We start from the raw sequence: 9,751 nt of genomic DNA, 5'->3' as shown, positions 1-9,751 counted from the left end.
ATCTGCCGGACACCCTGCAGCCTGGGCGCCCACGGGGAGACTGCGCCAGGGGAGCCGGCACGGTGCTGGACGGAGGGCAGAGCTCCTTCGTCTCCTCGCGTTTGCCTTTGGCCCCTCTCTACAGCCTTCCACGCTCTCCTCCTTTCCTAGGTGCCTCCTGGTGTGAGCGCAGCTGGCGGGCTCTCTGCAGACATGCAAAGCAATCGATGCAGTTCATCCGGGCTTTCCTGAAGAGCTCAGCAAAGGTAACCGCAGCCATTCCCAGGGTCTCCTCCACAGCACTGCAGCACCAGTGCTCCAGTCCTGCTGGCCCTGTGCCTACCTTCTCACGCTCCCCGTTTGTCTCTCTGTCGCCCGGCTGCCAGGAGGAGGCCCAGAAGATGCGGTTCCTAGAGAGCGTCTGCACCCTGTGCAAAGCTGGCAGGCGCAAGGGCTTGTCACGGAGCCTGAATGCCTTCTGCCAGAGATTTGAGCTGGCAGAGAATATCAAGGTGAGGGGACAGCCGGCGGGCGTGGGGAGCGGGGCAAGGTCCCCAGGCACCGGTGGCACGCTGTGAGGACAGCGCATGGGCAGGGGGAGGGCAGGGACAAGCGTGCGTGGCCACTGAGCTGCCACGAGGGGACTCGGGTGTCGCCGAGAAGCCCTGCCAGCAGAGACGCCAGCACCGGGGGTGGCAGGGGGCACTCTGGGGACCGGTGCTGGGGCGGGGGCAGAGGGTGTCCGCCAGCCCCACCGCCTGGTGCTGCGTCTGCTGGCACTGGCTGCTGGCGGCTGCCAGGGCCCATGCCGCTTGTGCTCTGCAGGTGCTGCTGGAAGAGGAGCCCAGGGACCAGCTGCGCACAGCGGTGCGGCAGCAAGCCATGCTTGCCATCGCCGCCTTGAGGTACCTGCCCAGCCCCTGGCTTGGCTGGCACCTCTCCACAGCCCGTGGCCCTGGGCCTGGCCGGGGGCATCCCCCATGCAGGCAGAGTGCAGTGGTGCTGTCAGAGGGCCTCTGCTCTGCTCTGCTCTGCCCTGCCCTGCCCTGTTCGTGGCTCCTTGGGAGGGTGCAGGGGAGGGCCGAGGGCTCCTGCAGCTCCCCGCCATGCCTCGGCTCTTCCCCAAAGCGGGAGGCGGGAGGCTTGCCTGCCAGGACTGTCCTTTGGCCCAGGCCGTGGCGGGGAGGGAGGAGGTGCCTCCTGGCAGGGCTCCCTGCACACCCTCCATCCCTCTCGGGGACCCCTGCTCCAGAGGTCCGTGTCCACCTGCCCAAGGCATCCAGGCACCGCTCCCAGCGCCGGTGTCCGACAGAGCCCTCTCTCTCTTGGCAGCAAAGCGGGGACGGTGCTGGAGGGCAAAAAGAAAAGCCTCTTACAGGCCTGCTTCCGCAGCGTCTTCTCGCTTCCTGCAAAGGCGAACATGCAGGGCCTGGACGCTACTCTCTACTTGGACGTAAGTGCTGGCCACGCTCCAGGAGCCCCCGGTCCCTCTGGGCTGCTCCCTGGCCGCCGCGTGCTGAGAGACAAGCGGAGATCCAAGGCAGGGCAGGGGCTCAGCTTTGCTTTCCCACCCTCAGCCCTTCGGCCCCTTCCCGGGGGCCTGGCCACGTCCAGTGCCGCAGGCTGCTCTGCCCACAGCAGCTTGTCTGCCCCGAGGCCTCCCCTGGGCACTGCCAGGCAGCACGGCTGTCCTCCCTTGGCATGGGGAGTTCACATGTGTCTCCGGGGCTGAGAGGGACCGCAGAAAGACTGCCACAACCCTTTGTCCTCCTTGCAGACCCTGGATGCCATGGACACCATGCTGCGGACGTTGGTGCTCAGCTCTCCTGCCTCCGGCTTCACGGAGCTGCAGACAATCTTACAGGTCTGGCTTTGGCAAAGAGTGGGGGTGGCAGGGGCTGTTCCTCACCCTGGAGGGAAGGGAGTGTCCACTCTTGAGTGGAGGCTCCCCAGCCCAGTGCCACGCACAGAGCACACTGCAGGGAGGGTGCCCAGCTCCCTTGGGGGAGCCAGGGCTGGCCCACCATGCTCTGCTGGGAGCCCGCTGTCCCCTGGCTGCAGTCCATGGGCCTTCCCCTCTGCAGCCTGCTCCTGTGTCACGGCAAAGCCTTGCCCATAGCACTTGTGGGCCAGCTCCGTCCCCAGACCTTTCCTTGCACCAGAGCAGTGGGAGGCATTTGACCCCTCTGCTTCGGCACCACAGCGGTGGCAGCTCGTGCTGCTCTGCCCCTGCCTCACGGTGCCCCGTGCTTTCCTCCCCAGAGCTGACCACGGCAGACGTCCACTGGGACCTGCCTGTCCTGCACAGGGAGCCCAGCCCTGCAGCTCTGTACGCCCGGCTCCCCAATGGGCTGTAGCCCCATTCCCCCACTGCAGACCCCACAGGCAGGCTCCTGCCCAAACGCCAGCCTTGTCAGAGAGGAAACACAGGGCTGTGCTCTGGGGGAGGGCACAGAAAGGAGCAGACTCTGCCCTGGGGGTCGCATCTGCCTACCTGCCTGGCCTCAAGGACTGCACAAGTCCAGCCAGGACCTCAGCAGTGCTGCTTCTGCTGCCGCGGGCACTAGCTCCCAGGGCACATCAGCACTTTCTCTCCTCCCAGATGCTGCTGACCTTCGCCCAGTGCCAGAGCGCAGCTGTGTGTGAGAGGGCCGTCGGGAGGATTGGGAAGCTGAGCGATTTGCTGGCCAGCTGTTCCTCAGTGGAGGTAAGGAGCCAGGCACCCTGCAGCCAGGCTGTCTTCCCCTTCCCTGCACACCGGAGCAGCCTGCAGCTCAGAGACGCCTGCCAGGCAAGCCTGGGCACCGCTTGAGGCATTCAACAAGGCTCTGCCCTGGAGCGAGGGTCTGGGTTTCTTTCTTTTTCCCATGGTCTTCTCTCCCCAGCTCCCTCGCTGCCAGGAGCCGTCTCGGCCCCAGTCCTGTGCAGGACAGGACTGCCCAAGGAGCTTGGCAGGAGCCCAAGCCTGGCAGCTCTCCGTGCCCTGCTGCCCAGCTAGCTGCTTTGGGAGGGCCCTCCAAAGCTCTCACTCGCCGGGGATCCTTCCCAGGGCAGACTCGGGGCTTCAGGCCTTTGGTTGCAGCTGCTGCCCCTCAGCCCTTCTACCTGTCCTGCCTCCTTCACCCAGGTTTTCAGCATCTTTGGCGGAGACAATGACAGCCCTGCCTGCCACACAGAGATCCATATCCCCATCCTGGGACAGCTGCTGGGACGCCTCATCCTTTGCCGCACTCGCAAGGACTGGGAGATCAGCTGGGGGGCTTTGGATGCTCTTCATCACCTCTTCAGATTCATCCTGCAGCAAAAACGTAAGAGAAGCAGCTGTGGCGGGCTGCGTCCCTCCACACACAGCCAGCTCCTCATGTGCCTGCTTGTTTCCCTGAGGATTGCAACGGACCCTTCTTGGGCTTGCTGGAGGCTGTCCATGAAAGTCGGCCAGCTTCCCTGACCCCCTTTGCCCCTCACAGACGCTTCTCGTAGCATCCCAGCTATTGTTTTGCTGCAGCAGCTGAATGCTCACCAGAAGTCCAGCACCTGTTCTTTGCCGCTCTCCTTCCCCACTCCTCTCAGCACCTCTCACAACCCGGCTGTTTCGTGGGCCCCACAGCCAAAGCTACCATTGATTGCCACATCCCAGAAAGAATTCTTCCCTATTGGAGAGCATCATCACCCCACCCCGGCTGGTCCCTCCAGTGCCTGCAGCAAGAAGCTGTCCCTGACGCCCTCCAGAAACCTCCCTGACTGCTTGCGTCCTGCCATCTTGCAAGCAGGTCTCAGGGACGTTCGAGTTCCCCATGAGGATCCGGGCGTGTGACACGGACACTTCCCCACGCGCTTTCAGGAACACTTCACCCACATGCTCCCCCCCGAGCCAGGGGGTCTGCAACACGCTGCCACCACGATGTCACCAGCACTGCCTCTCCTCTGCTTCTGAGCCACGTGCTCTCTCTCAGGGTCTCGACCGTCCCGTATATCTGAGCTGCTCCTTCAAATACGAGGCACCCCTGCTCCTCCTCTTCCCCATCTCCCCCAGAGAGCTTGCATCCCTGCACCGCAGCACTCCAGCCGTGCGAGCCGTGCCCTGCACCTCAGTTATTCCAACAATGTTTTAGGTGTGTGACTGCATGCAGAGCTCTAGGTCCTTTGAAGTTCCCAGGCCATGAGCATTTGCACTTGAGGCAGGTGTAGAGACAGAGGTCCTTCTGCATCATCCCTGAGGTCCCTCTTGTTCCCTTTGCCTGTCACCCTTTGCTTTGTAGCCCTGTCCACCAGCACCTCCCCTGACTGTGGGTCGTAACCTCCCACCTCAGCCATTCCTAGTTCAAAGCTCTTCTCACCATTTGGCAAGCTAAGACGCTGTGTCCTACCGACTCTTCTGTCATCCCCTCCTGTTTAGGCGCGACGCTGCCCAAGGATAACCCAGAGCATCCACAGCGTCAAAGGGAATGGGAAGCTGAGAACACCTCCTGGCTTGCTTTGCCCAGCACCAGCAACATTACAATGGTAATGAGCCACTCCCTTGCTGGGACTCTTGTCCGCGGCGTCAGCAGGAGCCTTGTGTGAGCAAAGGCATCCAGAATCAGCGGGCTTGGCATGGCCTCAGTGTCCCTGGGGAGAGGGTTGCTGCTGTCCCCGAGCAGGGACTACAAAGGGCTGCACTGCAGTGCCCCAGCAGCAGCTCCAGCCCTCCTGGCTGCCAGCAAGCCCTGCTCCTCTGTAGGGCCAGCACGCTGTGCCCACCACCCCAACCCTCCTGCCACCCCCTGAGGGCCCTCTCTTCTCTTCCTCCACAACGCACTGACTGCAGCCCCTGCTTCCAGCTTTCCTGCGGGCACTGCTGCCAGCACTGCCGGGCCATCTCTGGCCAGAGCTGCTCTCACTGCTCAGCTAAGCAGCGCCATCAGGGCACTCGGTGTGACAGCTCTTCCCTGCCTTCCTTCCTCCCTCCCTCCTGCAGGCGTTTGGAAAGTACCTCCAGCCTTCGGAGAGGACAGGCGTCGTCCTCATGGCCATTGAGGCCATGAGAGACTCAAGCATCTACGACAAGGAGGAGGCGAGCAGCATCCTGGCTGTGGCCATGAGAGAACCTGCCTCCTGGCTGACGGAGGTAAGCGGCCTGTGGCTGCCCCGCCTCCCTAACCCAGGCGCCTCAGACACCTTGAAGCCATTTTAAGCCAGCAGAGTAGGATGGCAAGGCCAGCACTTTCAGAGGCAGCTGAGGAAATGGCTGCGCTCCAGTGGCAGCACCATCCTCACCTGTGTGCCCTCCAGGTGCCAAACATCATGAGGGGCATCTATGAAAACACGGAGTGCATCCGCACGGCGTCAGCCCGGCACAGCTTGGACTTGCTGCTTCTCCTGATGACCGACCAGTGCCCCAGGGAAGTGGTCACAAGCCTCCTGAAGATCTCTCCGTCGTCATGCGACAGGTGCTGACCCCAAAAGACTTTCTGCCTGCCAGACCCACGGAAAAGTGCAGGGCATCCCCGAGGAGCAGGGCCCTCCACGCCACCACGCTTTCCAGCCCTGGCGGGGCGGCCAGGCCCGCAGTAGCCAAAGCTGGCCAAGCCAGCCCAGAGCCCCGCCACGAGGTTCCTCCCTGCCCCACGGGGAACACTCTCTCAGCCGCCTCCTCCTTGCCCAGGCAGGGACCCGGGCACTCCAAGCCAGGGGGCGGGAAGGGCCGCAGCTGCAGCACAGCCTGGGTCCGGCGGGGCTGGCCCGGGCACAGTGTGGTGGCCGAGGCAGCCCCGCTGACAGAGCGCTCTGGGCCCGCAGTGCTGCTCTGGCCATGTGGGATGTGATGCTTTCCCAGCCCCACACGCTGGTGAAGGTCTTGAGGGAGCTGCTCAACAGGCTCGAGGACCAGCGGCTGCGCAGGATGTTCGGCTCCAACACAGAGGACGCCTGCATCCCGCACTTGGCTGTGAGTGACCAGACCAGTCCTTGCTCAGCCTCAGGGCTGTGCCTGCCTCTCCAGGAAAACAGGCACGGCCCTCTCCCCTCCCATCTGCCCGCAAATGGTCACCTCCTCCAGGACATATGGGCACAGCCCCTTAGGGCCAGCGGGGACCTGCCCAGCACCAGGTTCCCCTGGGCGAGCCACGCAGGGCCACCCCAAATGGCTTGGGGCCCGGTGCACAGGCACAAAGCCCAGGCAGCCCCTGCCTGCCCAGGCAGCGCTCTGCTTCCCCGCTGCCTGCATCCCCCCGCCCCGCTCTGCACACTGGAAACCTGGGGCAGGGCCAGGGCAAGGGCAAGGGCAAGGGCTGCCTCGGGGGCAGGGGCAGAGACGAGGCCATGGCCTCTGCACAGGCTGAGCGGGCTGCAAGGTTGGGGACAGGAGACATTCCTCACCACTCGCGTCTCGTGCCTCCTTTGTGGCAGCTCTTGCTCTTCGAGTGCTCCTCAGAGGCGTCAGAGCAAGAGGCTGCCGATGCTCAGAGGACAGGAGGAGCCGGCACAGACGACCACATGGTGTGCGGCGAGGTGCAGGGCACGGGGGTGCCAAGCGGCCCTCCGCGGGCAGAGCTGCCCCCAGGACAGGCTGTCTGGCCCCGCTGCCCTTGCCCTGAGCTGCCAGGGGGAACCAGGAGCCGCACGGTGCGGGGAGCCCTGCGGGCTCTGCCAGTCTCTCACTGCCGCCTTTGTTTCAGCTGCTGGCCTCCAGCGACATTAAATCAGAGGACTTTGCTGGCCTGTACAAAGTCCACAGGTACCTGAGGCGGCCAAGCCCGGTGCTGCTCTCGCTGGTGCTCAGAGGCCTCCTCACGCTGTCGCAGAGACCTGAGATGGTGAGCAGGGCAGAGTCAAGTGAAGCCCCACGTTGGCAGCGTGGGGCTGGGGCAGCGGGTAACACGCACGGGGGCTTGGCCTGGGCTGGCAGTCAGGAGGTGGGGTGACGGCTCCAAATGCCCTCGCTGTCCCCTTCCCAGGCCACAGGGTCCTTCAGGCTCGCACCTTGCCGCTGCAGCGCAAGGAGCAAGGCTCCCTCAGCCAGCTGCAGGAGCTCTCGCTCCTGGCGCATCCCCGCACTGTCGGGCAGGAGTTTCTGCTGCGCACCAAGGCAGCCAGCGCCAAAGTGCCTCGGTGGCGGGAGCGCTGTCCCCAGAAGAAGCGTCCTGCTGAGACGGGGACGATGAGGTACATACAGCCAATGCTATGGGCTGCCTCTGGGGCCTGGGGCAGCGGGCCTCTGTCACGAAGGGGTCACAGCCCGCTCGTTGCCAGCTTGGAGATCGCTGCCCTTCCCCGCACCCTGCGGTGCACAAGCCGTGGGGGTCCGCAGAGCGCTGCCATGGAGGGGCCTGGTGGCTGCCTGGGGAGCTTTCCAGGCCCGGAGGGTTACCAACCCCTGTGCCCGTTTGGGCCAGTTGGGAAAGGGGGTGGCTGAGCAGGGGACACGCAGCCTTTCTTCTCCTGCCCTAACTTCCCTCCCCGCTGCTATCCCCGTGTCCCCATCAGCGCGCCCATGGCCACCGCCTGCCAGGAGGCTGCTGCAGGGATTCCTGTGCCGCCTGCCCTGCCAGGAAGCCCGACGGGAGGCTGCTGCTTAGTGGCCAGAGCACTTTTGCCAGGGTGGTCTTTCACCGCTTCGCAACCAGGAAATTCTGTGCTTCACACAGGCAAGAAAAATGCTGGTCCTGCTGCCGGACATCCTGGAGAGCCAGCAGAACGCCAGCACTGACAACAAGAGGAAGGCCCTGCTTGTCTTCAGAAACGTCATGGGCCATATGAAGAGGAAGGAGGCCAGCCTCACCGCTCTGCAGCCGGCGGAGAAGCTCCTGCCGCTCTTTGATGACGTAAGGCTGCTGTGGGAGCCTGAGCCCCACTGACGGGCCCTCCGCAAGGACAACTGCCCGGCAGCCCAGCCCTGCGGCAGCCCTTGGCCAGGGCTCTTCCCCTCCTCACGCCCCCGGGCTCCCGTGGGGATGGCTTCTGGGCTCTGCAGCCCCGCACGCCTTCTCCCTGACAGCTTGATGCCTCCGGGCTACCTGAGCCCCCCGGGGCCATTCAGCCGTGGCTGCAGATCTGGCCCACAGCTCCTGTGTGCAGAATCCGACTCCAAAGCAGCCCCCCTCGCATCAGCCACGCTCACGCCCTTGCTCAGGGAGCGCCTGTTGCTTAAGTCCTCCTCTCCTCCTCCCTAGCAGGAGTCCAGCCAGCTGCGAGAGCTCTCCATCTGTCTCTTCAAAGACGTCATGCAGATGGTGGTGGGGAACGACAAGCGGCAGCTGAAGAAGAGCGTGCAGAGAAGCCTGCTCCCACTGTTCTTCCGCATGAGTGACCGGACCGAGAGCGTGGCCGAGGTACAGATTTCAGGCCCCAGTGGTCATGTGGAGAAGGGCGTGCTGACACCACAGGGGAGAGTCCTCCATGCCCACCGCCATGTGCTGCAAAGAGAGCTGTGAAAAGGTCCTGCCCATTCCTCCTGAAAGGACCAGAACAGTGGTGAACCCCCCTTCTGAGGGGACAGCTAAGGGCCTCCCAAAGGCTGGCTCTCCTGGAGGGCTGAAAAGGCAGAACGGCCAAAGGCGGACAAATGGGATGGGTCCAGGTGGGATGCTTTGAGAGGGAGCAGTGTTGCGGCTGTGAAGAAAGTTGCAGTGTGGGAAGGAAAAGACAGCAATGCCAAGATCCCAGAAAGAAAGAAATCCACTGCCCGTGTGGTGCCCTGACGCACCTCCCCAGAGTTACCTTAGACCTACGAGGCAGACCCTGTGCTCCCACAGAACCCGCCTGCTTGCTGCCGGCCCCCCACTGACTGAGGAAGGAACGGGCATATGATGGTGCTGGTGAGCAAGAAGCCCCTTTTCCAATTTTCAAACCAGAGTGCATGGAGCTATAGCCTGAGAACTAGTAAAAGAGTAACTGGAAGCCTTCACTCAGACCTTGCATTTTCAGCGGGATCCTAGGTTTGGACCCTGCTACAGTGGCCTGTGTGCGTAAACCCATAACAGTTTGGACAATAAAAATGAGGCTTTGGAGCCTAAAAGGAGGCCTTGGAAGCCAAAACTAAGACTTTGGAAACTAAACATGATGATTTGTACACTGTAGATGTAGCTTTGGAGCCTAAAAAGAGGCTTTCTGCCCGACAACTGAGGGGTTAGACCCTCAAACTGAAACTGTGGGCCTTAAAAAAAGGCTCTGGGTAATAAAAGACAGGTTGGGACCCTAAAAATGAGGATTTTGGCCTTAAACATGAGACTTTGGGCACTAAAAAGGATGGGCAGGTGCTACAAAGGAGGCTTTCGACCCTGCAAAGAAGGGGAACCTCTTGCTTCCTCTAAGGCCCCAAGAAATGAAGCTTCAGTCCCTACCTACAACAGGGCTTTGGGCACCCCAGTGGAGGCTTAGAGGGGTTTGTAAAAGAAGGGTTTGGACCCTCAGAAGGGGGGTTTGGGCCTTAAAAATTGGGCTTTGGAAAGGAAATTAGGTTTTGTGCCCTAAAATGCTGCTTTGGTACCAAACACTAAGGCTTTGCCCACCAAAAAATAGGTCTTTGCAGGCTCCAAATGAGGCTTTGGGCCCTCCATATTGTGGACTGAATTCTAAAAATGAGGCTTTGGTCCCTGAAAAAGAGCTTTTGGGAGCTAAAAATAACCCCTCTGACCCTACAAATAAGGCTTTGGCCTCTACAGCTGAGGCTTTGGACCTTCAAAATCAGACTTGGGGCCTTCAAAATGATGCTCTGGGACCTCAAAATGACTCGTTGAACCTGAAAAGGCGGGGGCAGAACTCACAAATGAGGGTTTGTAGCCTGCAAATGAGG

The sequence above is a fragment of the Pelecanus crispus genome, chromosome 19, assembly GCF_030463565.1.
Source record: "Pelecanus crispus isolate bPelCri1 chromosome 19, bPelCri1.pri, whole genome shotgun sequence".
NCBI lineage: Eukaryota > Metazoa > Chordata > Aves > Pelecaniformes > Pelecanidae > Pelecanus > Pelecanus crispus.
The sequence above is the reverse complement of the archived record's forward strand: the minus strand, read 5'-3'. Positions refer to the sequence as shown.